General features: G+C 34.4%; 1 pseudogene; it reads left to right on the top strand.

Annotated features, from left to right (window-relative positions):
* Nucleotides 1–23,253: 23,253 nt before the first annotated feature.
* On the top strand, nt 23,254–23,372 carry LOC145258567 (5S ribosomal RNA; annotated as a pseudogene).
* Nucleotides 23,373–27,510: the final 4,138 nt, after the last annotated feature.

Genomic DNA, 27,510 nt, shown 5'->3' with positions numbered 1-27,510 from the left:
TATATCCATACACACACACACACACACACACACACACACACACACACACATATATATATATATATATATATATATATATATAAGTGATTCAATATAAACTGTAAATTAGAAATACAAGTTATTATTCGGCAAGAAATATGAATCTTAAAAATTTCCCTTATTCCATGGAGTTTTAAAGAATAGCTCTTATCCTCAGAGGAAAGTAGTTAGCAAAATGGTATGCGTAGGAAGCTATAAATTTTGCTGGTAGTAATGACAAAATCATAATTATTTATTGATTTTAAAACTAAAATCTATACATCATCCCCCACAAGTGTATTTTTATGTTTGAGAAAATATCTTCACATCTAACATGTGTTTTTACGGTAATCGGCAAACATAGCAACTTTATAGCTAAATATTTAAAGATTTATAAAGAATCGGAATCAGTCAATGTATCAGAATCAGGAACTTAGTATGGAATCGGGAAAAATATTGGAATCACTAATATATATATATATATATATATATATATATATATATATATATATATATATATATATTAAAAATAATACAAACGCCACTCACCATTTGGGAGTACTGAACTAGTCAAGGGGGAAAATTATTCCCAACTTGCATTTAGGTAAAAATGCGCTTCCATATTAATAATTGAAGTCATTCAATAAATATTGCTAACAAAAACTAACAAACAACATCTACGTAAAAATGCGATAAATTAGTAGTTCTGCGAGATAGCTCAGTGGAAGAGATATAGGCTTTTTATTACGGGGTCCCGATTTCGAATCTCGCTAGATTCAGCCACTCTGATGAGTCGTAGACGACGAAACACGTGTCAGTGGATAATTATATTTTAAAAATAATATATATATATATATATATATATATATATATATAGTAATTTATAAAATATATATGGCGATTAAGCTACACTGAATATTCCGCGTTTCATTCACTCTAGGACTCTTCAGGTTTATGCGCATAAGCCTGAAGATTCCTCGAGTGGATGAAACGCGGAATATTCAGTGTAGCTTAATCGCCATATATATTTTATAAATTAATAACTAGCTCTATCTACGTATTGAGCACTTTCGAAGTAAATACTTAAAGTTTACGCATAAATCTATACTTTCGTATATTAATTTTATGTGAGTAAATTAAGTAGTTATATATATATATATATATATATATATATATATATATATATATATATATATATATATATATATATATAATTCAGTATAAACTCTGTAAATTATAAATTACAAGTTATTATTTGACAAGAAATACAAAAACTTAAAAATATCCATCATTCCATGGAGTTTCAAAGGATGGTTCATTCTCAGAGGAAACTGGTTAGCAAAATGATCTCCATAGGCAGGCTATAAATTTTACTGGTTAGCCCATAAATTGAAAACTATAAATTATGCAAGAAGTCATATTTTTATGAATTTTGATAATAATGCAGAAATGTATGGGTTTAAAGGATATTCCAAATGAAGTTCAGGTTTGGTGAAGATAAATAGAAAAATGTGGTACAATCCAAAGAAAAAAATTTATTGGCCCATCCTTATAACATTATTATTTTGCTTTTAAATTTTAGCATATTTTTAGTATATTTCATTTCATTTTATTTTTGTCAGCTGATGGGAGCAAACAGGGTTTTTCTTTTTTATCTTTTTATGCTATCCTCACTTTTGGAATGTATTCATATTTACCGTTACACGCTTGGGTCATCACTATTTCTATTGCATCTCTGTTTACAATTTCGAGTGGTAGCAATCTAAACCGATACGCGACCACAAGAAAAATGGCTTCAGTGTATTTGTTATGCGGCCATTTTTTCTTGTGGCCGCGTACCTGTTTACATTGCTTGTTTTTCGAGCCGAATAAACATTTTACATGGAGTAAAAACACTAAAAACCTGGCAAGTTATGTAGAAGTGTAATTTATCTTGCTTTTAGTAACATTTATTTGTTCTATATTTGATTTTTTGACCACTTTTTCGAATCTCTGTGGATTGTAAAACAAACCGATCAATTTATATCATATGTCGGTGTCGAGCTTGGCACAACCTAAAGACTCTTTGGTCGTCCCAAATGGCTCAAGCTAGGCCAGAGATGACACCGCAGTTTTAAGGGGATTATTATTTTTAATCACGATCAGTTTCCGCATCAAATGACAGGATGAGGATTGCCCTGCTGGAAAACCTAAACAAACCTAATCATATACAGTAACTATACACGACCTGCAACGCAATCGTTTTCCGCGTATAAATTTCCATTTTTTTAAATCGATATTTGTTAAAGCTTTATTGATTGCATCATGAAAGATGTTCTTTAATAATGCGTCTGCATTGTGCATTAAAACACAATTTTTAATTAGTGGACTTCTGAGTTTCTGACCTTTGACATATTAAAACAAACAAACAAACAAGCAAACCAACCAACAACAAAAAAAAAACAAAAAAAAAAACAGTAATTCAAATCTTGCTTCTTTGTTTGGAAATTCTTTGCAATTATTTTGTAATTTAAATGTTTTTATTTTATTCGTCTTCGAAGAGAAAACATTTACAATTAAGTTTTCGTTTTAAAAAATGACATTCGCTTTAATAAATGATTGATTGGTTAAAAAATGGCTAGACTTTCGGAAATTTTTAAAAGTACTTGCGTTCTTCTATTCTTTACGATATTCTTCTTCTTCTTCTTCTTCTTCTTCTTCTTCTTCTTCTTCTTCTTCTTCTTCTTCTTCTTCTTTCAGCTTTTTTCCTTTGCGTTATAATTCTTCTTACTTTTCTTCTTCATCTTTCGTTTCTTCTCTTGTTTCCTTTGCGTTATCATTCTTTTTCTTTTCTATCCTTCTGCCTTCATTTCTTCTTTTTTACCTTTGCATCATAATTCTTCTTCCTTTTTTCTTCATCTTTTATTTCTTCTTTTTTCCTTTGCATTATAATTCTTCTTCTTGTTTTTCTTCTTCATCTTTCGTTTTTTTCTCTTTTTTTCCTTTGCGTTATCTTCCATCTTCTTTTTCGTCTTCACCTTTCAATTATTCTGTTTTTCTTCTTCTTCTTCTTTTTCTTCTTCATTATTCATGTCTTATTCCCCCCCCCTTGCGTCATCATTCTTCTTCTTTTTTGTTCTTCTTTTTCTTTTTCTTTATTTTTAGTAGAAGTAGTATTAGTTACTGATTATGATTCTCACACAAGTTATAAGTGATTGCTCAAATGATGTTCCCTAGAGTCTGAGTGACAAAGAATTTATCGAGATTTCCAGTACTCTTTACCTCTTTCGATAACTGCTGCAAATCATTTTGCGTTATCGCAACAGCTATTTATCGTTGGTTTATCACTGACAATGACAGTTGGTCTTCTCTAGATTTTGAGTGATAAAAGCTTCATCAATGTTCCAGTAACTTCTGCAATCTTTCCGTCCTTAACTTTTTCAATCTCTTTGACCCTTCTCTACCATTTTGTGTGATAGCAACCGAGGTTAGTGCAATAACATTGTTCTCGTACTCTTACTTTATTTTAGGGGAGGGAGCAATTTTTGCCGAAACTTCTGTCATTATGTGTGTGTGTGTGCGTGGGGGTGGGAACGAGGTTCATAGGACTAGATTTCTGACAGTTCCAGTAATCTTGGATTCGTGTGGGATGTATTCTTTAAGTTCTTTTTGTTATTTCGATATCAACTTACCTGTATGTGGTTGGCGTAATAGAGACAGGTATTAATTAGATAACCTGTTATTAAATTTAATATGGAAAAAAAAAAAGAAAATGAGACTTAACAGACTCAATATGGAATGCGATTGACAATTTCTGCTACGGACCTGAAGAAGGTAAACCATTTGAAACTTATTTTTGTCGGGATGAAGATTTTTTTTAGTATCGAGTGCAAACAGTGGTCGGACCAGAAAAAGATTCGTTGACTATTACGTGAACTTTATTCCATAAACGTATGTCATGTCTGAATTTTCAGAAGAATGACGAAGATGATTTTGTAACGTATGTAAGCCTTGGTAAATAAACGTTGCGACGAATTCAAACTTGCAGACCTCAGTGCAGACAATTTTATATGTTTAGTATTTGCGCAAAGACTAACATTTGGTCGAGATGCGGAAATCAGGAGGCGTGTCCTAACAAAATTAGAAAATGCACCGAACCTAACTCTACGAAAGTTAACGGAAGACTGCCAGAAAATAGAAATTATTAAAAAAGATTCAATGAATATCAAAGCTGAAGTCGCACAGATAAAAAAATCAGACAGACAATTAAAAAAACACGTAAAAAAATAAAACGCAAGTTGTTATATATAGTGAATATCATATTTATTGGCACGGTAAAATAAAAGTTAAATTTTGTCTAATAAATTCTAAAAAAGGGATTAAATTAAAGAAAATAACAAAGTATATTATGTATTTTCAACTGGCCTTTCCGATGCAGCAATCGGATTTTAGAAAAAATAAATAACAAAGGAACAACAAACATAATTGCAAAAAACCCTTGTTCAAAATTATTGGCACGATTTATTTAATAATCAATTGTATAGCCTTTGGCCTTGATTACCTTCCTCAGTCGCTTTTCATAGTTTACAACCAAGTTGTTGCACTCTTCAGTAGTAATTTTAGCCCACTCTTCCTGACAATAATCCTCCAATTGAATAAGATTCTTAGGCTTCCTTTGCATTACCCTCAATTTTAATGTTCTCCATAAATTTTCAATTGGATTAAGGTCTGGGCTTTGTGATGGCCACTCCAAAACATTAATATGATTGTCCTCAAGCCATTTCTTAGTCAGTTTAGCCGAATGCTTTGGGTCATTATCTTGCATGAACCACCAACGACGACCAAGTGAGAGCTCTTTAGCAGAGTCTTTCAGGTTTTCATCCAATATTTTAACATAATCTTCCTTTTTTATGCTACCTGTGACCTTAACAAGTCGCCCTGGTCCAGAGGCAGCAAAGGATCCCCAAAACATCAAACTGCCTCCACCGTGCTTCACTGTGGGTATGGTGTTCTTAGGCAGGAAAGCCTCGCCAGATTTTCTGTAAATATAATACACTTTATTATGGCCAAATAACTCTATTTTCGTTTCGTCAGTCCATAGAACACGTTTCCAGAATGCAACATCTTTATCAATATGACGTTTTGCAAAGGCTAGCCTTGCTTTCAGGTGCATAGGCTTCAATAAGGGAGTCTTTCTCGGACGACATGCTTTTAAACCAGCTCTCTTCAAAACTCTACCAACTGTATGTCGAGATACATTCACTCCAGAGGTGCTCTGTTCATCAACAATCTCCCCAACAGAGATCCTTGGGTTTTGTTTTACTTGTCGAACAATTTTCCGTTCATCTCTTGGGGAAAGAATCCTTTTTCTCCCTCTACCCTCTAAACTCATAACGTGGCCTTGCGATTTGAACTTGTTTATTATGGCTCTAACAGTGGATTTGGGAAGGTTTAGCTTCTTTGAAATCTTATCATAGCCCTCCCCATTGGTATGGCATGCTACAACAAGCTTCCTGACGTCTTCGCTGTGTTCCTTAGTTTTAACCATGGCGATTGAAAATTATAATTTAGTCACTTATAATAGTTTAAATAAATCGCTATCTAAAAATTATCTGAAAAAAATTATTCACTGAATTAGCGTTAAACAAGCATAATATGGCTATAAAAATGTTCAGAAAGCACGTAAACCGGAAATTGATTGATATTATACTGATACTAAAAGAAAAACAAAGCCGTGCCAATAATTTTGAACAAGGGTTTTTTGCAATTATGTTTGTTGTTCCTTTGTTATTTATTTTTTCTAAAATCCGATTGCTGCATCGGAAAGGCCAGTTAAAAATACATAATATACTTTGTTATTTTCTTTAATTTAATCCCTTTTTTAGAATTTATTAGACAAAATTTAACTTTTATTTTACCGTGCCAATAAATATGATCATCACTGTATATATATATATATATATATATATATATATATATATATATATATATATATATATATATATATATATATATATATATAGTTTGTGTGTGTGGGTGTATACGTGTCACTGAAATGTCTGTGGTTCTTTACTGTTTGAACCATATGCTATCTTATCTATATATATTCGTAACAGTCTATTTTACAGATCGTGATTCGTCTCGTCTAGGTGTGTTGATGAGTGCGTGTTTGTCAGGCATGTATTGACGACATACCTTTTAAATTGCGTTGTTGGCCTACTTCGGATATCATGTGTCCTTGGAGGAGCTGGAATCTGTTGGATAAAGATGTTTAAAACGACCCAAGACGAGGATTAGTTTATATAAAGATTTTATTTCACTTACTAAGTGTTGTCACGCAAAAAAATGGAAAGTGAGCATCTGGCCTCTGGGGTTTTCCTAGTCTCCATTTTGAGACACGTCACCCCCTTTGAGGGAGGGGGGACAGAAGACCTGTTATCCCATCCACTTTCTTCGACACCCAAAATCCAACTCAAAAGATGCTCCAGCAAACCAGAACACGTGGCAGATGAAACGTCAACTTTTGGTCAGCTGTTCAGATACTTGACCAGGTCACAGTTTTACAAGTTTTACAAGCTTTGACATGTTTTGATAACCTATCAAACCATAGCTTCACATCTCTTGTCTACTTCACCAGTAAATAGATAGATAAATAGATAGATAGATCGATAGATAGATAGATAGATAGATAGATATATAAACTGATAGATAGACAAATAACAGATAATTTACTCTTCTGATCGGCAAACTATATAACAAAGTTAGGAAAAAAAGGACACACATATGGACACACAGCTAAGAAAGAATTTAAAGGAAGAAAAATCCCGTCTCCATGTAATCGATGTGGTAATTTACATTGGGTTACATACTATCCATATTTATCAAGAAAATGTTTAAGATGTAGAAAAAAAAAAAAAAAAAGGACATAAAGGTACTCATTGCAGAAATAAAATTAAATACATAACCCGAGTGTGTTTGGCGGAGCGTGAAAATAGCGAAGAATGTTGCGAAAATATGTGGCAATAAAAATTCATGATAAAGAAATAAAAATGCAATTCGGGTTCAGATTCTTCGATAGTAAACTTAAACACCTGGAAAAAAATTGAATAAACCCACAATACTGAGAACACGCAAAACAGCAAAGTCCGTTAACGGTACGCAAATTAGCTTCGAAGGTGAATTTTTAGCGAACGTCACATCATTGGGAAAAACGAAAAAATTAAAAGCTTATGCATTACGGAATACCACTAACCTATTGGGCTCGCACTTGATTCATGAATTTAAATTATGGAACCAGCCAAGCAGTAATTTTTGCAAAGCGAAAATTAAAAGTATAACAGACACCCATGCATTGAAAAACAAATTAAAAGGAACGTTTTCTTGTTCTAGGTCACAAAAAGCCAAGCAAAAGGCGCAAACAAACCGATACTGTTGTAGATCGAACAAAAGTAGCTCTCTCCTAACAAGAACAATGCCTGACCACAAACCAAGGAATCAAAATCAGGCAGAGTACTCTATCACTAGTCCTAAAGTGATGATACTCTCGCTAACCGACCCAGTCGTAAATGTCTATGCGACTGCAGGCGATTTTTCACCGGATACGAAACTTCAGTTACACCACAACAGGTACGAGTGTTATATTATGAGGCTCTAAAAAAGGGTATGTTGTGTAATGTGTATGTGAATATATTCCATAACGACGTACATATTGAATAGCTGGGGTTTATCTTTTCCTGTATATTCGTGTACATGTAAATGCGTGTATGTATATACGTCGTATCATTTAGTTGATCGTCTAGTGTGTATATTTTAACATTTCTGCACAGTTCTAGCATGAAACGATTGCCGTGGACGTATCGAAACAGTTGTAGACAAACAGTTCTTTTTAACAGATGTAAATAGCACAACACATACCTGAATTATTTACGAACATTTATTTTCATGACCGGCCGGCATCTTCAGAGATTACACCTTTTTACATCTTGGCTGCCTAAAATGACGCCGCCTCCTGCGCCATAGAGAGACCAACTCCCCTTTGTGAGATGTCCGTTCTCTCTGATGTCCAGCTAAAGACTACTAGAATCTCCCCAAATCTACATACATCTCATCACGTGTCTCATACCAACAGCTGATTTAACCACAATCTAGTTATTTGTTTATGCAAGCCAAAAATCATGTTTACATCTATTTTCCATTTTCGCATTCTTTTTGCGATATTATTATATGTCAATCATTTTTTCCTAATTTAATTGTTTATTTTTCTAATCATAATAATTGACGCAGCGACCCGCCGTCGCTCGAATCAATCAATCAATTATTATTATTATTATTATTATTATTATTATTATTATTATTATTATTATTATTATTATTATTATTATTAATAATAATAATAATAATAATAATAATAATAATAATAATAATAATAATGTTTTGACCCTTGGCCCTGCTTGCCACAGTTAACAGAGATACTACGCTATGATCACAGCTCAAAGGGTCACAACATTACACCAGTAGCAAATCTATTTTCCCCAGTATTGGAACATTATTTACCGAGATTCAACGTCACTCAAAGATATTACGTCCAGCAAAATAATAGCACTCAAACTGCTGGACCGCTTTACCGGCGTAATTTCAAAATAGACAGTCCATCAGGTTAACAACACTAGTGAAAACCCTTGGGATAATATCACGCCTTGTCTGATGGATTACTACAAGCGGGGCCCGAGTTGAGGGTTATTGACCCTTAATTACTTGTGACGAAGTATATCCACGCAAGTAATCAATTGCTTTATTAAATTCTCGGGATTAATACATGAGGAAATAGCAATAAAGCGTTTTTCTTACAGGCCAAAAGAAAAACGTTTGCCACGAACAATGAATCCCCAAAAAGCAACCGTGTATGACACGTTTGATATTGAACCTCCCCAAATCACACCAGAACCATAACGTTTGGGCAGGAAAAGGAAACTCACCGACCCATTCATGGTCCACCCAAACATTAAACAATACTGATACGCCATCCGGAATTATCAACTAGGGAGGGAGTATTGTGACGGAACTTACCTATGTTTCCTATTAATAGACTATTCCAATATCAATAAATACCGGAAGACTAAGCCGTAAGGTATAAGTTGACATCCGGTACTCGTACTGGACTGGTGGCTGAAATGTGGTGTCTGCACAGATGCTGCACTCAAATTAAATTGTTCTTAGTCAATGGAGAGGGAAACTTTCTATACTAAGGCAATTTTATTTTTGCAAACTGCCAGATTACTTCCTTTTGGGGAAGAGCTGATTTTCTCGCACATTAAAAACGACCTTGTGTCGCATTTTTGTTATACAGTCGAGATCCTTTAGGCTAACCTAAGTCGACGACTACGACGAACAACTCACCTATTGTATGCTTTGCAATATATGTTGTTACTTTATTTTGGCGTTGTGTTTTTCTTTGCAACCCTTAACAGGGCTATAACAGATATATTAAAGAAGATATAAAATTGGAGAATAAAAATATAAAAATATAATTAGAAAGAGGGAATTACCTTCCTATTCTCATACGCTTAGTTCACTCTTTCTAATTATATTGGCTATGATAACAGTACTAAGCTGGATACTCCACTAGACTAGATAGATTCTTGTTCTAAAAATCCGGTAAGACTAAGAGACTACTAGAAAGGTATACTATAATATAGTTGGATGGTCAATTGAGGGAGAGGAAACTTGATGTTCTCCACTTCTTTACGAAGTCAACATTTGTGAGGAAAATGAAAATTTTAATGGCACACTGGAATGTTTATGTTTAGCATATAGAGATCAATCAGGCGGAATAAAAGAGTCTGTGCAATGACAAAAATAAAAAAATACTTGTGATAATAATTAAGGTCTGTTTTTAATCAATTATAATAATCGATTAAAAACTGTCGTTAAGCATAATGTGAAAGGTGATGGCAGGAGAGATATTATATGTAGTGCTAATATTATTAAATTAATAAATGACGACGACGACGACGACGATGATGATGATGATGATGATTACGACTGCGACTGCGACTATTATGATGATGAAAATCAGCATCAAGGGGAAGATTATGCAACTGGAGAAGTAAAGGAGAACTTTAACGGAACACTCGAATATCTATGTCTCTCGTAAATTAATAAATGATTATGATGATAATAATGATGACGACTACGACGTGATGATGATGATGATGATGATGATGATGATCGGAATCAAGGCGTAAACTATACAACTCGAGAGGTAAAGGAGAACTTTAACGGAACACTCGAATATCTATGTCTCTCATATAGAGATCAAATGTTAGCACTGTTTTACGACTGTGCATGCGTGAATCGTTCACATGACAGTTTCCTTATGTTAATAATAATTAGGTTTGAATGCACTTTTAAAAGAACTTGACGCATTGTCTTTAGGTTTTGGTTTCAATGTTAGCTCAAGCATTTTTTTACTTACAAGAAGTGAACTGTTTAGAAAAAAAAAATAACCATCGCATGCACAGTTTCTTTTCGTTTTTTTTTTTACTTCATTTTTAAGAAATGAATTTAAAGTTACGTTTAATACCAGGCAACGCCGGGTATATCTGCTAGTCATATCTAAAATTAAAAAAATAAGGAGATTCATTCTTCTATTTGATTTCTGAGAATTTCGACAGAAGTAAAATGATACAAAAGACAGGAGATTCTTCAGTTTTATTCCTTTGCTGAAACATAATTTTTAAACCCCAATTTATATTAAATGCCCATGTGGTTCTTGGCGATATACAAATATGCTCCAAGATGGTCGTTACCAAGATTAAGCACCGCGCCACAGTAACATTCACTGAAGTAATAGACGATTATCCAACTAGCTGTAATGGTCCAATACCAAGGTCAGACGAAAACAATTACCTAAAGCTGAGGAAAACACGGTAGAACCTATAAGTGTTTATCTGTTTTTATCTTTGGGGCTTTTTTTTTAACTTCATAGTACTTGATGGGGGTGGGGATGGGGGAGAGCAGCTAGAAAGGATCTATTACCCAAAGCACTTCATCAATAGACACCAATCAATAATGCCCGAAGCACCACACAGACTCATAAAAATATAGAATCGCATCTGCCTCTTCTTGTTTAACAATCGCCGACCCTCTCACTGTTTTTTTATTGTCTTTTACTTTTTTTATCTTTTAGTCCGACCGTGCCATCTCTCACATTGGTGGCTGCGGAGGAGGCACGCACAGGTTCACAAGTATAAAAAAAAAGTAAAACAAGTCAAAAGATAACACAGAAAACATTCTGTGGAGGTCAGTTGGATTCTGGTTGCATGTGGGACACCATCACAGGGAAACAACTATCTAAACTGAACACTGTCGTACACTGTCGCAAACCCAAGACTGTCCGCAAACTATTCTTAACGTAAACTGTAGCAAAACTCATTGCTATTCCTGTAAATTAACTCTAAATATGTTTACCTATATTGTCCGGTCCTTTTGTCATAATCACTGCCCACCTTGATTAACAATCCTATTTTAGTTCCTTTTGTGCGACTTGGTGGACAACTTCTGCTATTTTTGTTCTGCTGATGAACTTATTTCCTCTTTTTTGTTATTTTTTTTCTCTCTTTTTTTAATTTCCTAGCATTTGGTGGGGGAGGGGACCAGCTAGAAATGATCTAATCCCCACGGTCAGACAAAACCAGCTGAAGGAAAACACAGCACAACATATAAATGCTTATCTCATTGCAAACACTGGAGCTGTTCATTAACAAAACCAGCCATGTAATAATGCCTGAAGCACTATACAGTCTGGTAAAATAACACACCACCGAATTACATACCAGTGGATCAACTAGCCCTACCCTTGAACCACAAGCCTCTCAGAAATATATAAAGACTTCACAGAGGTTAGATCTCTGAATCTTTTCCCTTCCAAGAACAAATACAAAATTGATTATAGATTTTTCCTGATTTCTAGAAATAACATTCCTTAAATATCTAAACTTTTAATTAAGAAAGGGAGATGTATTAATTGTGTCCCTTGGATAATTACTCTAATATTAATACGATTATCCTCTCTGATTGTATGTGTACTTCATATAATAGTTATCTGTTATATAAGAGGCAGTTGTCTTTTTTTGTTTGTATATTCAGTTAAAACTTCAAAAATACACAACAGACCCACAGAAAGTTGGTATTTTTTTCATCAATGGAACCGCAGAAAAATCTATATATCTATAAAAATGAGAATTTAGGTATGCGTACGAGGACAACTTTCAACCTATATACTCAATTAATTTTTGATTTGATGACTTGAAATTTGGTATATATGAAGTATTCAGATATGTGGAAAATTTTTTAATCAGGTTTTCACTGGAAAACAGGGCTGCTAAGGAGTCGAAATTGAAAAAAAATTGGTATTTAGGGGTGTCATCAGATTTTTATTTGTTTGTCAACTGTTTTACGACTGTGCATGCGTGAATCGTTCACATGACAGTTTCCTTATGTTAATAATAATTAAGTTTGAATGCACTTTTAAAAGAACTTGACGCATTGTCTTTAGGTTTTGGTTTCAAGTTTAGCTCAAGTACTTTTTACTTACAAGAAGTGAACTGTTTAGAAAAAAAATAATCATCGCATGCACAGTTTCTTTCCGTTTTTTTTTATTTCATTTTTAAAAAATGAATTTAAAGTTACGTTTAATACCGGACAACGCCGGGTATATCTGCTAGTCATATCTAAAATTAAAAAAAAAAGAAGAAATTCATTCTTCGCCAATCAAGTTGCCATTTTTATTACTGAATGTTATCAAAAATTAGATACAATTTAAATGTTAACTTACAAACCTGGAAATAAGTGGGCCATTTTTGTTTCAAATTGAAAGACGCTAACTCCGGATTTAATTTATTGTTTTTAATTATAGAAATTTTTCTACAGAGAAAGAGAGCGGAAGAAGCTTGGTTTTAATAGTGCTTTGGAGGCTTGCTGAATTTTATTTGGCGCTTTTAGTAGCGCTTTGTAAGCCTCCTAAGTTTTAATTTTTCACTCCTCACATAAATATACATAATTTCGTTTCTAGGGCAGGGGGAGGCAGTGAGAAACTTAACACTATTTAATATCTACTGTTTGTTTTTTTATGGGCCCGTGCAACACCGGATATCCCTGATAAAACAACATGTCAACACAACTCCTTTACTCATATAGAACATAATCCCAAAGTTATGCTATCGATTTCCCAAACACCCCTTTTCAGAAAACTTAATAACTGAACAAATCAATTTTTTTTCCACAATTTTTTCTTCTCCTGAATGTGTGCTGCTTAATCAATCAGGTGGAATAACACAATTTGTGCGATGACGAAAATCAAAAACTTGTGATAATAATTAAGGTCTGTTTTTAATCAATTATAATAATTGATTAAAAACTATCGTTAAGCATTATGTGAAAGGTGAAGGAAGGAGAGAAATTACATGTAGTGCTATTATTATTAAATTAATAAATGATGATGATGATGATGATGATGACGATGATGACGACTATGACTACTATGACTATGATGATGATGATTATACCTACGATGGCTACGACCATGATGATGATGGTGATGATGATGATGATGATGATTACGACGATGACTACAATGACTACGAAGACAACAACGGCGACGATGATGCTGATGATCCTGATGGAAATGACGACTATACGATGATGATGATGATGATGATTATACCTACGATGGATACGACCACGATGATGATGATGAATACGACTATGGATACAATGACTACGAAGACAATAACGACGACGATGATGATGGGAATGACGGCTATAACTACGATGATGATGATGATGATGATGATGATTATGATGATGATGATGAGGCGAATGATGATGACTATGACTATGATCATCATGATTATTAAATTAATAAATGATGATGATGCTGATGATGATGACTATGACTATGATGCCTATGATGATGATAATTATACCTACGATGGTTACGACCATGATGATGATGATGATTACGACTATGACTACAATGACTACGAAGACAACAACGACGACGATGATGCTGATTATACTGAGGACAATGACGACTATAACTACGATGATGATGACAGTGATAATTACGACTACTACGACAACGATGATGATAATGATGATGATCGTAATTAAGGGGAAAACTATACAACTCGAAAGGTGAAAGAGAACTTTAACAGAACACTAGAATATCTATGTTTCTTATATAGAGATCAAACGTTAGCACCATGAAAGGGGGTCTCTTTGATTTCTGAGAACTTCGACAGAAGTAAAATGAAACAAAAGACAGAAGATTCTTCATTTTTATTCCTTCGCTAAAACATAACTTTTCAACCCCAATTTATATTAAATGCCCATGTGATTCTTGGCGATATACAAAGACGCTCCAAGATGGTCTTTTCCAAGGCCAGGTACCACGCCACAGTGACATTAACTGAAGGAATAAACAAATATTCAAATCAGCGTAATATTGCAATACTAAGGTCAGACAAAAACTAACTATATACGGCTGAGGAAAACACAACTTATGAGTATTTATCTCATTGCAGACACCAAAGCAATTCATCAACAGACACCAGCTAATTTTAATGCCTGAAGCATCACACAGATTGGTAAAACTTCAGGACCGCGTGTGATTCCTCTTACTTGACAATAGTCGATCCCATCACTGTTTTTTTTTATTGTCTTTTACTTTTTTGCCCTTCTCTTCTGCTTGTGTCGTGATGAATGATAATGATGACGATGATGACGATGACGACGACGACGACGATGATGATGATGATGATGATGATGGTGATGATGGTGATGATGATGATGATGATGATAATTGAGAATGACGATGATGATGACAATTATGATTATGATGATGACAACGATGAGGATGATGATGATAACTATGATAATGATGATGACGATGACGACGATGATTATGATAGTGTTGATGATGATGATTATAATGACGATGATTATTATGATGATTGATTAATGATGACGATGATGATGACAATTACGATTATAATGATGACAACGATGATGATGATGATGATGATGATAACGATGATGACGATCATTATGATGATGATTATGATGATGATTATGATGATGACGATGACGATGACAATGATTATGATTATGATGATGATGACGATACAATGATGATGATGACCATGACGTTGGTGATGATGACGATGATGACGATGATTATCATGACGATGATGATTATGACTATGATAATGATGATGATGATATTAACGATTACGATAAAGATGATTATGATGATGATGATTATGATGATCATCATGATGATTATGATGATGATGACGACGATGATGATGATTTAAATTAAGGGAAAGACTGAGACTATACACAGCAATGTTGAAAACAACTGAAATCGTAAGGAAAATCATTGAATGCATAAACTAATCCACATGATCTACAAATGCTAACCAGTCATATAGAAACTGCTAAGGAAGTAAAATAGTAGATTGGGGGGGCACATAGAACGAAGACGACTGATTCTGCTAAATTGTAACTTTGCCCTACCCCTCCCCTGCAAAAAATATGGTAGTGTCAGCAGCGACTGGCGCCACACCAAATAGTTATAAAGAAGGAAAGAAAAACCCAAGGAGACCTCCACTGAATAAGTGCGAAGATGACTTGAACTAACACAAGTCGTTTGCAAAAATTATCAAAAAAGGTGGAGTGTACTGGAACTCTGAGGAGATTTGTTGTCACCCAGTCTTCAGGGAACACCACCAATTCTTTTTCGGTGAGGTTATAGGTTATTCAGACATGTTAGAAAACTTTTTAATCGGTTTTCATTTATAAAAAAGGGCTGCTAAGGAGTGAAAATTGAAAAATTCGTAGTTAGGATTCATCAGATTTTTATCTGTTTGTCAACTGTCTCACGACTACGCATACGCGAATCGTTCACATTATGTTAAGAATAAGAAGTTTTAAAATCACTTTTTAAAGATCGTGTCAAGCTGGCCTAATTGTTATCGTATTGATTCATTGTCTTTAGGTTTTGATTTCGACCTCAGTTCGAATATTTTTTTACTTACAAGAAGAGAACTGTTTAGAAAAAAACATAATACCTGCATGCACATGTATCAGTTTCTTTCCGATTTTTTTTTCTTCCATTTATTAAAGGAATTAAATGTTATGTTTAATATCGGGCAACGCCAGGTGCATCCTCTTGTATATCTATAAAAGTGAAAATGTGTGTGCGTGAGCGAAACTCCCAACCTATATACTCAACAAATTTTTGGTACATAGTGTATTCAGACACGTGGAAAAGATTTTAATCAGTTTTCATCCGGAAAAGAGGCTTGCTAAGGGGTCAAAATTAAAAAAAAATAATTGATATATGGTGGTGGGGGGAATCTGATTTTTATCTGTTAGTCAACTGTTTCACGAATGCGCATGCGTGAATCGTTCACATGACAAATTCGTTACGTTAAGAATGAAGTGGTATGAAAAGACGTTTTAAAAGTCGTGCCATGCTGGCCTAATGTTTATCGTATTTGATTCACTGACTTTAAGTTTTGGTTTCGATCTCAGCTCGAGTATTTTTTTTAACTTACAAGAAGTGATCAGTTTAGAAAAAAAAAAACATAATACGCGCATGCGCATATCTCAGTTTCTGTATGAATTAAAATATTTATATTTATGCGTATTTTACGATCAGGCAATGCCGGGCGGGCTGTTAGTATATACTATTACGTCATGTAGTCTCCCAATTTTTTTTATCTATTCCCTGCTTCCTTTGCTCTAGCTCGTTTGACTCATTGGTCTATTGGTCTTCACCAATTCGCTGTCTTGATACCTTATTGCAATACAGCTTCCTATTTCAGTGGCTTCCATCCAAGAATCGCAAGGTTGTGGAACTCTCTTTTTGCTCACTATTTTTATCCTACCTACTGTACATCAAGTAGCTTTACGTCTTGTCTCGAGCGATTTCCATAAAAAACAACAATGAAGCATGCATGGTCCCCCGTGAGGCATAAAAAAAATGACTGTTCAGCATTTGCTCCCCTCCCTCATATAGCTCCAAAAGTTCATAGGGGGGCGTCAAATCCTGGTGAAAATGAACAAACGGCACAGTTTAAGGCCTTAATATATGTAAATTTGAATTCTGTACCATATATAAAAAAAAGTAATGACTAAGTCCATCATTTGCCCTCCCCCGTTTAGCCCCAAAGGCCCCCAAGGCCTTAACATATTTAAATTTGAGTTCAGCACCATGCAAAACTGCTAAATAGACAAACTGAAAATTTTGGACAAATATGGTAAAATAGCCCCCAAAATGGAGTGTTTTTATTAGCTCTAAAAGAGCCTCTGAGGCGCATCCAATAGTTATCGCGAAATATAAACAAACAAAATTATATAGAAATCAGTTAGTTACAACTTTTCAGAAAGTTTTATAAAATCCAAGGTATCAATTTTTAATAAGCACAAAAGTGTCAATTTTAGCCATTTCAACCCGAAAGACACCCTAAGAGGGACAACCAGAGTTTTCTCTGAAAATCCGTTCTGTTACTTTTTTTTACTGTTTAATGTTTGTGCAAAATTTCAAAAAAGTTCAAGGCGTAGTTATTGAGAAAAGTGCGGACAGACGAACGGACGAACGGACAAGGGTAAATATACAGGTCTGGCCTCCTTTTGTTCGGGGACCAATAATAAAAAAAAAACAATAAAAGAATTGTTTTTGGAATCGAAAATTATACTAAAATTCTTCCGATTCCGATAACAAGTGGCGTAGCAAAAAAGATACGGCTGGGGCTGTCCGCCCCGGGTAGAACGTGCCAGGCGGCGGCATTTTAAGGAGGGTAAAATAGAAAAAAAAAAAAAAAAAAATTAAAATAATAAAAGCTAACAAAAAAATCTGAAATATTATACCAAAATGAGTTTTGATGATCGTAATACGTTTTTGTGTTTTACGTGTGTAATATGTTTTTAAAATAGACTTTATTTTTAGATTTTCATTCCAGGGGTCGTCCTTCTGAAGATTCACAAATCGATTTTTTTTTTTTATCCAGCTAAAAGACCAAGGAACCATAAAAATATTTTTTTTTATGACTAAAATTTTTAATGACTTCCTGAACCGATTAAAAAAAAAAAAAAAATGAACACGAATAAATCGTTTTTATTAAAATAATTTCATTGGCGAAGAGTGGAGAAAAAACAACAAAAAAATATAAATAGATGTTAGTAAGACCCTCCCAAACCTTTCTAAGTGCTAGACCGCCCACTCTTTTTCGGCTGGATGGGAGCCGGAACCAAGCAGGTCGATCTGTAAGTGGGGTTGAAATCTAGATGGGAGCGGGGAATAGGATGGGGGAGTTGGGGAGTACATGATGTCCTTCCAAGACGAATGCAATTTGGGGGAGGCCAGGGGCGAAAAGAAAAAAAATGCGGGTCAGTCGTTTTGAAGATGCTAGACTTTGATTTATATATTGTTTATTTTACCAAAAATTCACAAACAAAATATCAGGCACAAGGCTAGTAAAAAAATGGGGAAGGAGGGTCTATGGTCATCTTCGTCATTGTACCTTTGCTTGGTCTACGCCAATCCTAGCTAGAGTCTCATTTACTAACTCAAATAGTTTTTAAAAAATTATATATATATATATATATATATATATATATATATATATATATATATACGAGTATATATATATATATATATATGTGTGTGTGTGTGTGTGTGTGTGTGTGTCGGAATGCGGATACTGATGTTATGAGTTCGATCTTGACGAAAGCTAAAAAGCCAGAAACACGCGTGTCAATATAATATAATATAATATAATATATATATATATATATATATATATATATATATATATATATATATATATATATATATGCAAAAACTAAAACAACAAGGAAAAGGATTGCATCATATTTGTATTTTTCGAATTTTTCGAATGTTGTAATTGTTTCGACATCAACTAGACAATTTTAAACTTTATATTGTTCAAAAATTTTCGAGGTTGGCATCTCATCAGACTTATTGAAAGAAATACAAGATTAATACTTATCTGAACATGTTTCCCTCCTGTTATTTACGGTATCATGCAGTGTGACCCGTCTCATCGTGTTTTGATAAATCCTCTTCCGGTGTTTATGAAATTTTGGAGGGACCCTATGTTCGTATTTCTATTTTAAATTACGGTGAAAATTGTTAAACTTGAAATATCTTGAAACCGGACATGATTCTTAATTAATGATATCATTAGTTTATTTATTTAATTTATTTAATGCGTTTTATTTGTTTCTCGACTTCAAATAATTTGGTTGGATTTCACATTTAATCTCTGTTCTAAACTCTCCCGGCTAATAGATTTTAATATAGTGTAAAACTCTTCCTAGCTAATAGATTTTAATATATTAAACCTTTGAGGAAAATTTTCTTATATATATATATATATATATATATATATATATATATATATATATATATATGTGTGTGTGTGTGTGTGTGTGTGTGTGTGTGAAAATGCGTGTGTGAAAATGTGTGTAAAGAATAGAATTCTATAAACGACCGTTTTATTTACTAGATAGAAAATTTTATTGATGGGGTGAGGGAACACTTTGATCCTAGCATGAAAGCCAAAAACGTGCATTTTAATTTGACTTTCACGTTCAATACAACAATAGAATCAAACGAAATTTTTCAGTTGCATCTTCGGCAATAAGACGATCCCATCTTTTTGAAAATAGGTGAAGGGTGATAACGTACGCAAAACATGAAATTGGCACATATTATATAGATCAGCTATGGTTGAGTATTATTATTATTATTATTATTATTATTATTATTATTATATATTTTTTTAATCTATAAACCATAGAAGTGCAATATGATGTGAAAAACACCTTCCCGATAACTTATCAATATTTATACGTAACAACTTTGAGCCGAACCAAGTTGTATAAGTTAAATATCCTGCGGTGTTTTTCGCGCCTTATTACCACAGTTTATTGATATTTTTTTCTGTCTTTTGTAGACGAAAGGAATATTTCACACGATCATCTAATGCGTGAAACAACCATGCTTATCTGTTTCACATGAGATGATTCGATCTGCTGAACACGGAATCGGTTTTTGGTTCACTGACATACCTGTGATTCTGTCTTTTCTAATCGCTCATCTGACCATCGGTCACTTACGCTAAAAATCGAAATAGAATTTGATTTGGTTTGTTACACTTAACTTCGATTAGCATTTTATTTTGTCTGTGACGTTTAGTGCTGAAATAGTATTTTCTTTTGTCAAAGACGCTTGATTTTGTAACAATATTTTCTTTATCTGTGATTGTTAATTACATTTTCTTTTGTCAGTTAAGCTAGATTTTGAAATAGCATTTTCTTTTGTCTGTGACACTTAACGTTTACATAGTATTTTCAGTAGTCGGTAACGGGTAATTTCGAATAGTTAAGTCGATAACCGGTAATTTCGAATAGTTAAGTCGGTAACGGGTAATTTCGAATAGTTAAGTCGGTAACGGGTAATTTCGAAATAGTTAAGTCGGTAACGGGTAATTTCGAATAGTTAAGTCGGTAACGGGTAATTTCGAATAGTTAAGTCGCTAACGGGTAATTTCGAATAGTTAAGTCGGTAACGGGTAATTTCAAAATAGTTAAGTCAGTAACGGGTAATTTCGAAATTGTTAAGTCGGTAACAGGTAATTTCGAAATAGTTTAACGGTACGTTACGTCGCGTTACACATTACTTTAGTAATTCCTAAAAATAAAACTGGAAAGGAATAAAAATCAGGGTCGGCGTTTTTATTAAAGCTCAAATGGAATTTATTACCGTTACTTTCCAAACAATGTCTGCTTCTTGTTTTTTTTTCCAACTGTTCATTTCGTCTGCCACCATCTCAACACCAGCTTAAAAGTCTCTCGCTGAAACTTCAGGGACACACGTTCATCTCACTTGGTGAGCGTTCTTCTTTCTATCCCGACCTCACGCTAACATTAACAATCCCTTTCTCGTCTTCAACTTTACACGTCTATCTTTTTCAACAAGCATGTTGTTTCTCCCGACCACGTGGTGACCTTTTTTCTTTTTCTAGTTACGCGAACTCGCGCACACTTTCTAATTTGCATATGTGTTTTTTTTCAACTACTAGTGCTAATATTTTCGCAAGCCAGCTATCTTAGCTTCTGTTATTTTCCCACTCTGTTACAATAGTATTTTCTTTGAACTACGCCGCTTTAGTTTGAAATAATATTTTTGTCTGTGACGCTTAATGTTAGAATAGTATTTTCCTTTGTCTCTGAAAATTTATATTAAAATAGTGTTTTCATCGGTCTATGACACTTAATTAAAAATAGTATATTCTTTGTCTGTGACGCTTAATTTTAGAAATTTTAGAATAGCACTTCATTTTGTCTGTGACGCTTTATGATAAAATAGTATTTTCATTGGTCTGTGATGCTTAATTTTTAAATAGTATTTTCTCCAGCCATGTCACTTTATTTTGAAGTAGCAATTTTTTTTTATCTTCGACGCTTAATTAAAAAAAAATTTTTTTTTGTCTGTGACGTTTAATTTTGAAAAAAAATATTTTTGTGAGGTTGAATTAAAAATAGCATTGTTTTCAGTGTTGCTGAAGGATGGAAGAGCATTTTTGTCGTCTGTAACGATTAATGTTAAAATAATATTTTCTTAAGATGGCGATTTTTTTTTTTTTTTTTTACAAAGGCATCACCACATTATCAAGGCCCAGAGGCCACTCAAGGATAAGGGTTAAAGAGTGTACAGTAGAAATTGGTCAATATAGTAATCATTAGTAATGAAAATTTGGTAAATTTAATAACCTATATGGAACGGCTCATCAAGAACTTATTTACTTTAGACTTGAACACAACCATATTGTAGTCAGCCGGAAAGCAGGAAAACGGAAGACAATTCCACAGGCGTGCAGTTCTAAGAAAGAAGCTTTGTTCATGGAATCTACGTTTAGGTTTAGGCACAGATAAAGAGTGGGGGAAATTATTGATAGTGTTTACAGCTAGACGAGTGTTTCTTGTGAAAGTTTTGCGAGGGGGGACCATAGATTGAAGCTCAGTTGAACACTTTCCATGAAAATAACGATACATCAGAGACAAACTCGCAACATCTCTTCTGTGAGATAGAGGTTGCAAGGAGGAGAAAAGGACATCTCCTACGAGGCTACGAAGTCTATTTTGAACTCTATCAAGACAGGACAAGTCCTTTCTAGCAGCTCCTGCCCAGATGTGGCAACAGTATTCCATCCTTGGACGTACCTGGCTCTTATATAGGTAGAGAATAGCATCAGCAGTGAGATATCTACTGGATCGATAGAAAGATCCCACCATTTTTCCAGCGGCCTTGGCAACAGATTTGATATACGTGTTCCATTTAAGATCAGGAGTAATGGTCAAGCCCAGAAGCTTGTCAAAACTTGAGGCCTCCTGAAGACGAGAGCCATTCATTTCAATTGATGACAAATGTGAATTAGAGTGTTGATGATGTAAAGAGAGAAGCTTGGTTTTAGATAAAAATTGGTTTTAGATAAAAATTAATTTTAAGTTGGCGATAGAGTTGTATTTCGTCTGTGAGACAGCATTTGAAAATAGCGTCTTTTTGTGATGCTTAATGATGAAATAGCTTCTATGTAAGGATTGATGTTAAAATAGTATATTTATTAGTCGATTATGCTTAATTTTAAAATAGTATTTTCTTTTATTTTTAACGCTTTAGTTTGAAACAGTATTTTTATTGGTATGTGACAATTATTTTGAAATAGTATTTTTTCTCTCTGATGCTTTATGTACAATCGTGTTTCGATTAGTCGCTGACGCTTAATGTCGGAAACGTATTTTATTTTGTCTGTGAGGATGAATTTTAAAATACCATCATTTGGTCTGTGACGATTAATTAAAAATAGCATTTTCGTTTGTCCGTGATGCTGAAGTTTAAAACAACATTTTCGTTGGCTTAGTTTTAAATAGTGTTTTCTTTAATCTGTGACGCTTAATGTTATAATAGCATTCTGTGTTGTCTGTGAACTTAATGCTTAGCTAATTTGTCTGTGACGCTTAATTTAGAAATTATTTTTTTTGTCTGTGATGCTTAAGGCTAAAATAGTATTTGCATTTGTCTGTGACGCTTAAATTCGAAATACTACTAAGTTTGTTTAGTTTTTAATAGCAATTATTAAGTGGCGCTTAATGCTAAAATATATATACAGCATAATCACGTTGACACACCGGTTCCCGTCAGATCACCGAAGTTAAGCAACGTTGAGCCTGGTCATTACTAAAATGGGTGACCAATTTGGGAAGTCCAGGTGGTGTATGTAGGAGGACGTCGACACCTCCCTGCAAAAAGTTGCAAAAACCTAACGTCATCATCTCCCCTAACGGGGATATACATGCGACTGGATACCGCTTGTGAATTTCATACTCCCATGAAACTTCCTCCTTCGGAGGAAGCCGGTTAAACCCTGAATAGGGTTGGTGCTGACTGCACGCACACAATGCTAAAATAGCATTTTATTTCGTCTGTGATATGAAAGTTAAAATAAAAGTGTTTTCGGTGTTGCTTAACTTTGAAGACGCATTTTATTTTATCTATAACGATCAATGTTAAAATAGTATTTCATTTTTTTTTTACATGGGGGTCACCACTTATCAAGGCCCGGAGGCCACTTAGGGATAAGGGTTATTGCGTGTACAGTAATCAATGAGATAGTATTGTAGTAATCATTAGTATTGGAGATTTGATAGAGTGTCTTACTTAAGGGGGCGGTTTGTCAGGAATTTGTTTATGTTGGATTTGAAGACATCCAAGTTGTATTCAGGTGGGAAACAGGCGAACGGAACAGAGTTTCACAATCGTGCACTTCTGAGAAAAGAAGCTCTGCTCATGGAATCTAAGGCACACATAAAGAGTAGGGAAAATTATTGACAGTAGTTTCAGCAAGACGGGTGTTTCTCGTGAAAGATTGGCGAGGGAGGAACGAGAGATTGGAGCTCAGACGAGCACTTGCCATGGAAATAACAATAAAACAAATACAGGCTCGCAACGTCTCTTTTGTGGGAGAGAGGCTGCAGGGAAGAGAAAAGGGCATCCCCCACCAAACAACGAAGTCTATTTTGTACTCTGTCTAGGCAGGATAGGCTACTTTTAGCAGCTCCTGCCCAGATGTGGCAGCAGTACTCCATCCTTGGACGTACTTGGCTTTTATACAGATAGAGAATTGCATCAGTAGTGAGATATCTTCTGGAGCGGTAGAAGGATCCCACTATTTTCCCAGCGTCCCTGGCAACAGATTTGATGTACGTGTTCCATTTCAGATCAGGAATAAAGGTCAAACCCAGAAGCTTGTCAAAACATGGAGCCTCCCCAAGACGAGAGCCATCCATTTCAATTGATGCTTTCTCAGTGAGACTGAAGTTGAAGATAGAATGTCCTTTCGTCTCTGAGGCAGAATTTGAAAATAGCATTTTTACTGTGATAGTGAATTATAAAATAGCTTCTCTGTAACGATTATAATGTTAAAATAGTAAATTCATTGTCGATGATGCTTAATTTTAAACTAATATTTTCTTTTATTTATATTGCTTTAGTTTGAAATTATATTTTCATTGGCATGTGGCGCTAATTTTGAAATAGTATTTTCTCCTGTCTTTGACGCTTTACGCAAAATAGTATTTTGATTGGTCACTAAGAGTTAATGTTAAAATAGTATCTTATTTTGTCTGTGACGCTTTATATAAAAATAAAAATATAATATAATAAAAATATATATAAAAATGATAATGCTTAATATTAAGATAGCATTCTCTTTTGTCAGTGAGGTTAATTTTTTAAAATATAGCATTTTTTGTCTGTAACGATTAATCTAAAGATAGTATTTTCCTTTGTCTGTGATGCTGAATTATAAAATAGTGTTTTCTTTTGTCTGTGACTTAATAATGTAAAAATAGTATTTTCTTTGGTTTCTGACACCAAGGTTTGAAATAGCATTTCCCTTTTGTCTGAGACGTTCAATGTTGAAGTAATATTTTTATTGGTCTGTGGCGCTTAATCCTCTATTCTATATATATATATATATATATATATATATATATATATATATATATATATATATATATATATATATATATAAATAAAATGAACTCATTTTTCCCGTCTGATTTTGACATTAATAGGATTAAAAATCAAGATATTTCATGCAAATATAATATGCACAAACGGCAGAACAATATCTGAGCTGTGTTATAGGCTTATTATTTCTCAAATTCCTCGATAATCTTAGATTTCTATACTTTTTCTGCTGAGAAGTCACGGCCAAAATCGGTTAAGATCAATGGAAGTGGTAAAATATTTTCTCTCTAATAAATTCCTCCTCCCCCCTGCCACCACTTAACACCGTTTGGGGATCGTTCACAAGGATCAGTTGAGAAGAGAACACCGGTTTGGCTTCGTAGTTCTTTCATGTGAAGTTATTTAAAATCACTAAACTAAGCTGCAGTGCTCTGTGGCGTAGTGGTGGACAATTCACATTATATTTTCACGTTCGCGCTGACCTACCGTAGTCGTTTTTTTTTTTTTCCTAAACAACTGGAATGGACTTTTCTTGGTGGCCGAACTGTTAACGTTGCAGATGTTTTTTTTTTCACACTTTATTTTCCTACTTTTACTCATGACTCCGGGTTTGATCCTTCCTACTTACCTACCATAACATTTTTTAACCCCCCCCCGTCCCGGAAACAAACACTCGGGCAACGCCGGGTACCCCCGCTAGTTTTGAAATATCATTTTTGTTGGTTTAGTTTTAAATAATATTTCCTTTAGTCTGTGATGCTTAATGTTATAATAGTATTTTCTGTTGTCTGTGAACTTAATGTTAAAATAGTATTTCTATTTGTCTGTGACGCTTAATTGAAGAATAATATTTTTGTCTGTTACACTTGATGTTAAAATAGTATTTTCATTTGTCTGTGACGCATAGTTTTGAAATAGTATATTCTTTTGTCTATGACCGTTAATGTTAAAATGATATTTTCATTAGCCAGTCATGTTTAATTCGGAAATATTATTTTCCTGATACGTGACGGTTTGATTTGTAAATAGCGTTTTGTATATGACGTTGAATTTTAAATAAGAATCTTATTGTACTTGTGATGCCGGCATTCCCCGGTAGAGGTGCTCCAGATAGTAAGCAATAAACTTCCTTCTCCCGACCGCCGGGAGGCAAGGTCTGGGAGGGTGGACCCCCTAGGATTACAGAGGATTTTGCTGCATTGACTTCAGTCAACAGGTAAAATATCATTTCAAAAATTGTCCATACATCATAATCACGTTGACACACCGGTTCTATCTGGATCACCGAAGTTAAGCAACGTTGAATCTGGTCAGTTCTAAATGAGTGACCATTTGGGACTTCCAGGTGCGGTCTTTGCTCTCCACTTATCTCGGCATTGTTTCCAATCGTTCTGGACTTCTCCTTGACACTGGACTCAAACGGTGACGATTGCGCAATTCTTGCCTCACAATCACACTCGCAGCTGCCCCTACAGGGTTCCTCCTTTGTCTTTCGAGACTGAACGGAGGCATCGTGTACTGTGTTGACTTTGGAAGTTTGCGAACCGGCCGTGTCACCGAGTTCGGGTTAGGGTTAGGATAACTTTAAGACAAAACAAAACAACTCCCCGGCATGGCAAAAAAAAAAAAAAAAAAAAAAAAAAAAAATGCGCGCACACGCGCACACACACACACACACACACACACACACACACACACACACAGAAATTGTGTATATATATCCTTTTTGTAAAAACGCTGGGGTTTTCATTAGTTAGCTTTAGATTCCACAGAGTGAATGAGGTATTGTGGTAAATGTTGCCAGTCAAGAGTAAAGTCGCCACAGATGCCATTCTTACTTTAGTTACAAAGACCCTACAACACTCCCCTCCCCAGATCTTATAGGGCCTTGTGCCTAAATTTGTTTTGTCTCTTGGAGAATTTACTTTTTTAAATGTTTTAATTTTATATTGTAATTTTTTTTAATTGTAATTTTTTCTTTAAACAAAATAAATTAAATATAAAGATCAAAGTGTAGTATCTGTTCCGGCAGATACTGCAAGCAAAGACCCTATGTGGGGAAGACCCCACAGATAAGACCTTGGTCAATGTAGGAGCAACTCTTCATACCAATTGTCACTATCCAGCTCCCCTACTCCCCGGGGAGTTGGTCCCCATTTCCCCTTCACTCCTCTCATTAAAAATCGGCCTTGTGCCTAATTTGCTCGGTGGGGAAGCAAATAAATACCATCTGTTCCGGCAGATATTGCAATCAAAGACCATATGAGGGTGCAACCCCACATATAAGACCATTGCTCTTGTAGCAATCAGTTTTTGGTCAATGTAGGGGAAACCCTTCATACCAATTGTTACTATCCAGTTCTCCCCCTCGGGGGAGCTGGTCCCCC

Source organism: Euprymna scolopes, chromosome 33 (genome assembly GCF_053919585.1).
Source record: "Euprymna scolopes isolate OS-2025 chromosome 33, ASM5391958v1, whole genome shotgun sequence".
Taxonomy (NCBI): Eukaryota; Metazoa; Mollusca; class Cephalopoda; order Sepiida; family Sepiolidae; genus Euprymna; species Euprymna scolopes.
Note: the sequence above shows the minus strand (reverse complement) of the source record. Positions and strands in the feature narration are given on the sequence as shown.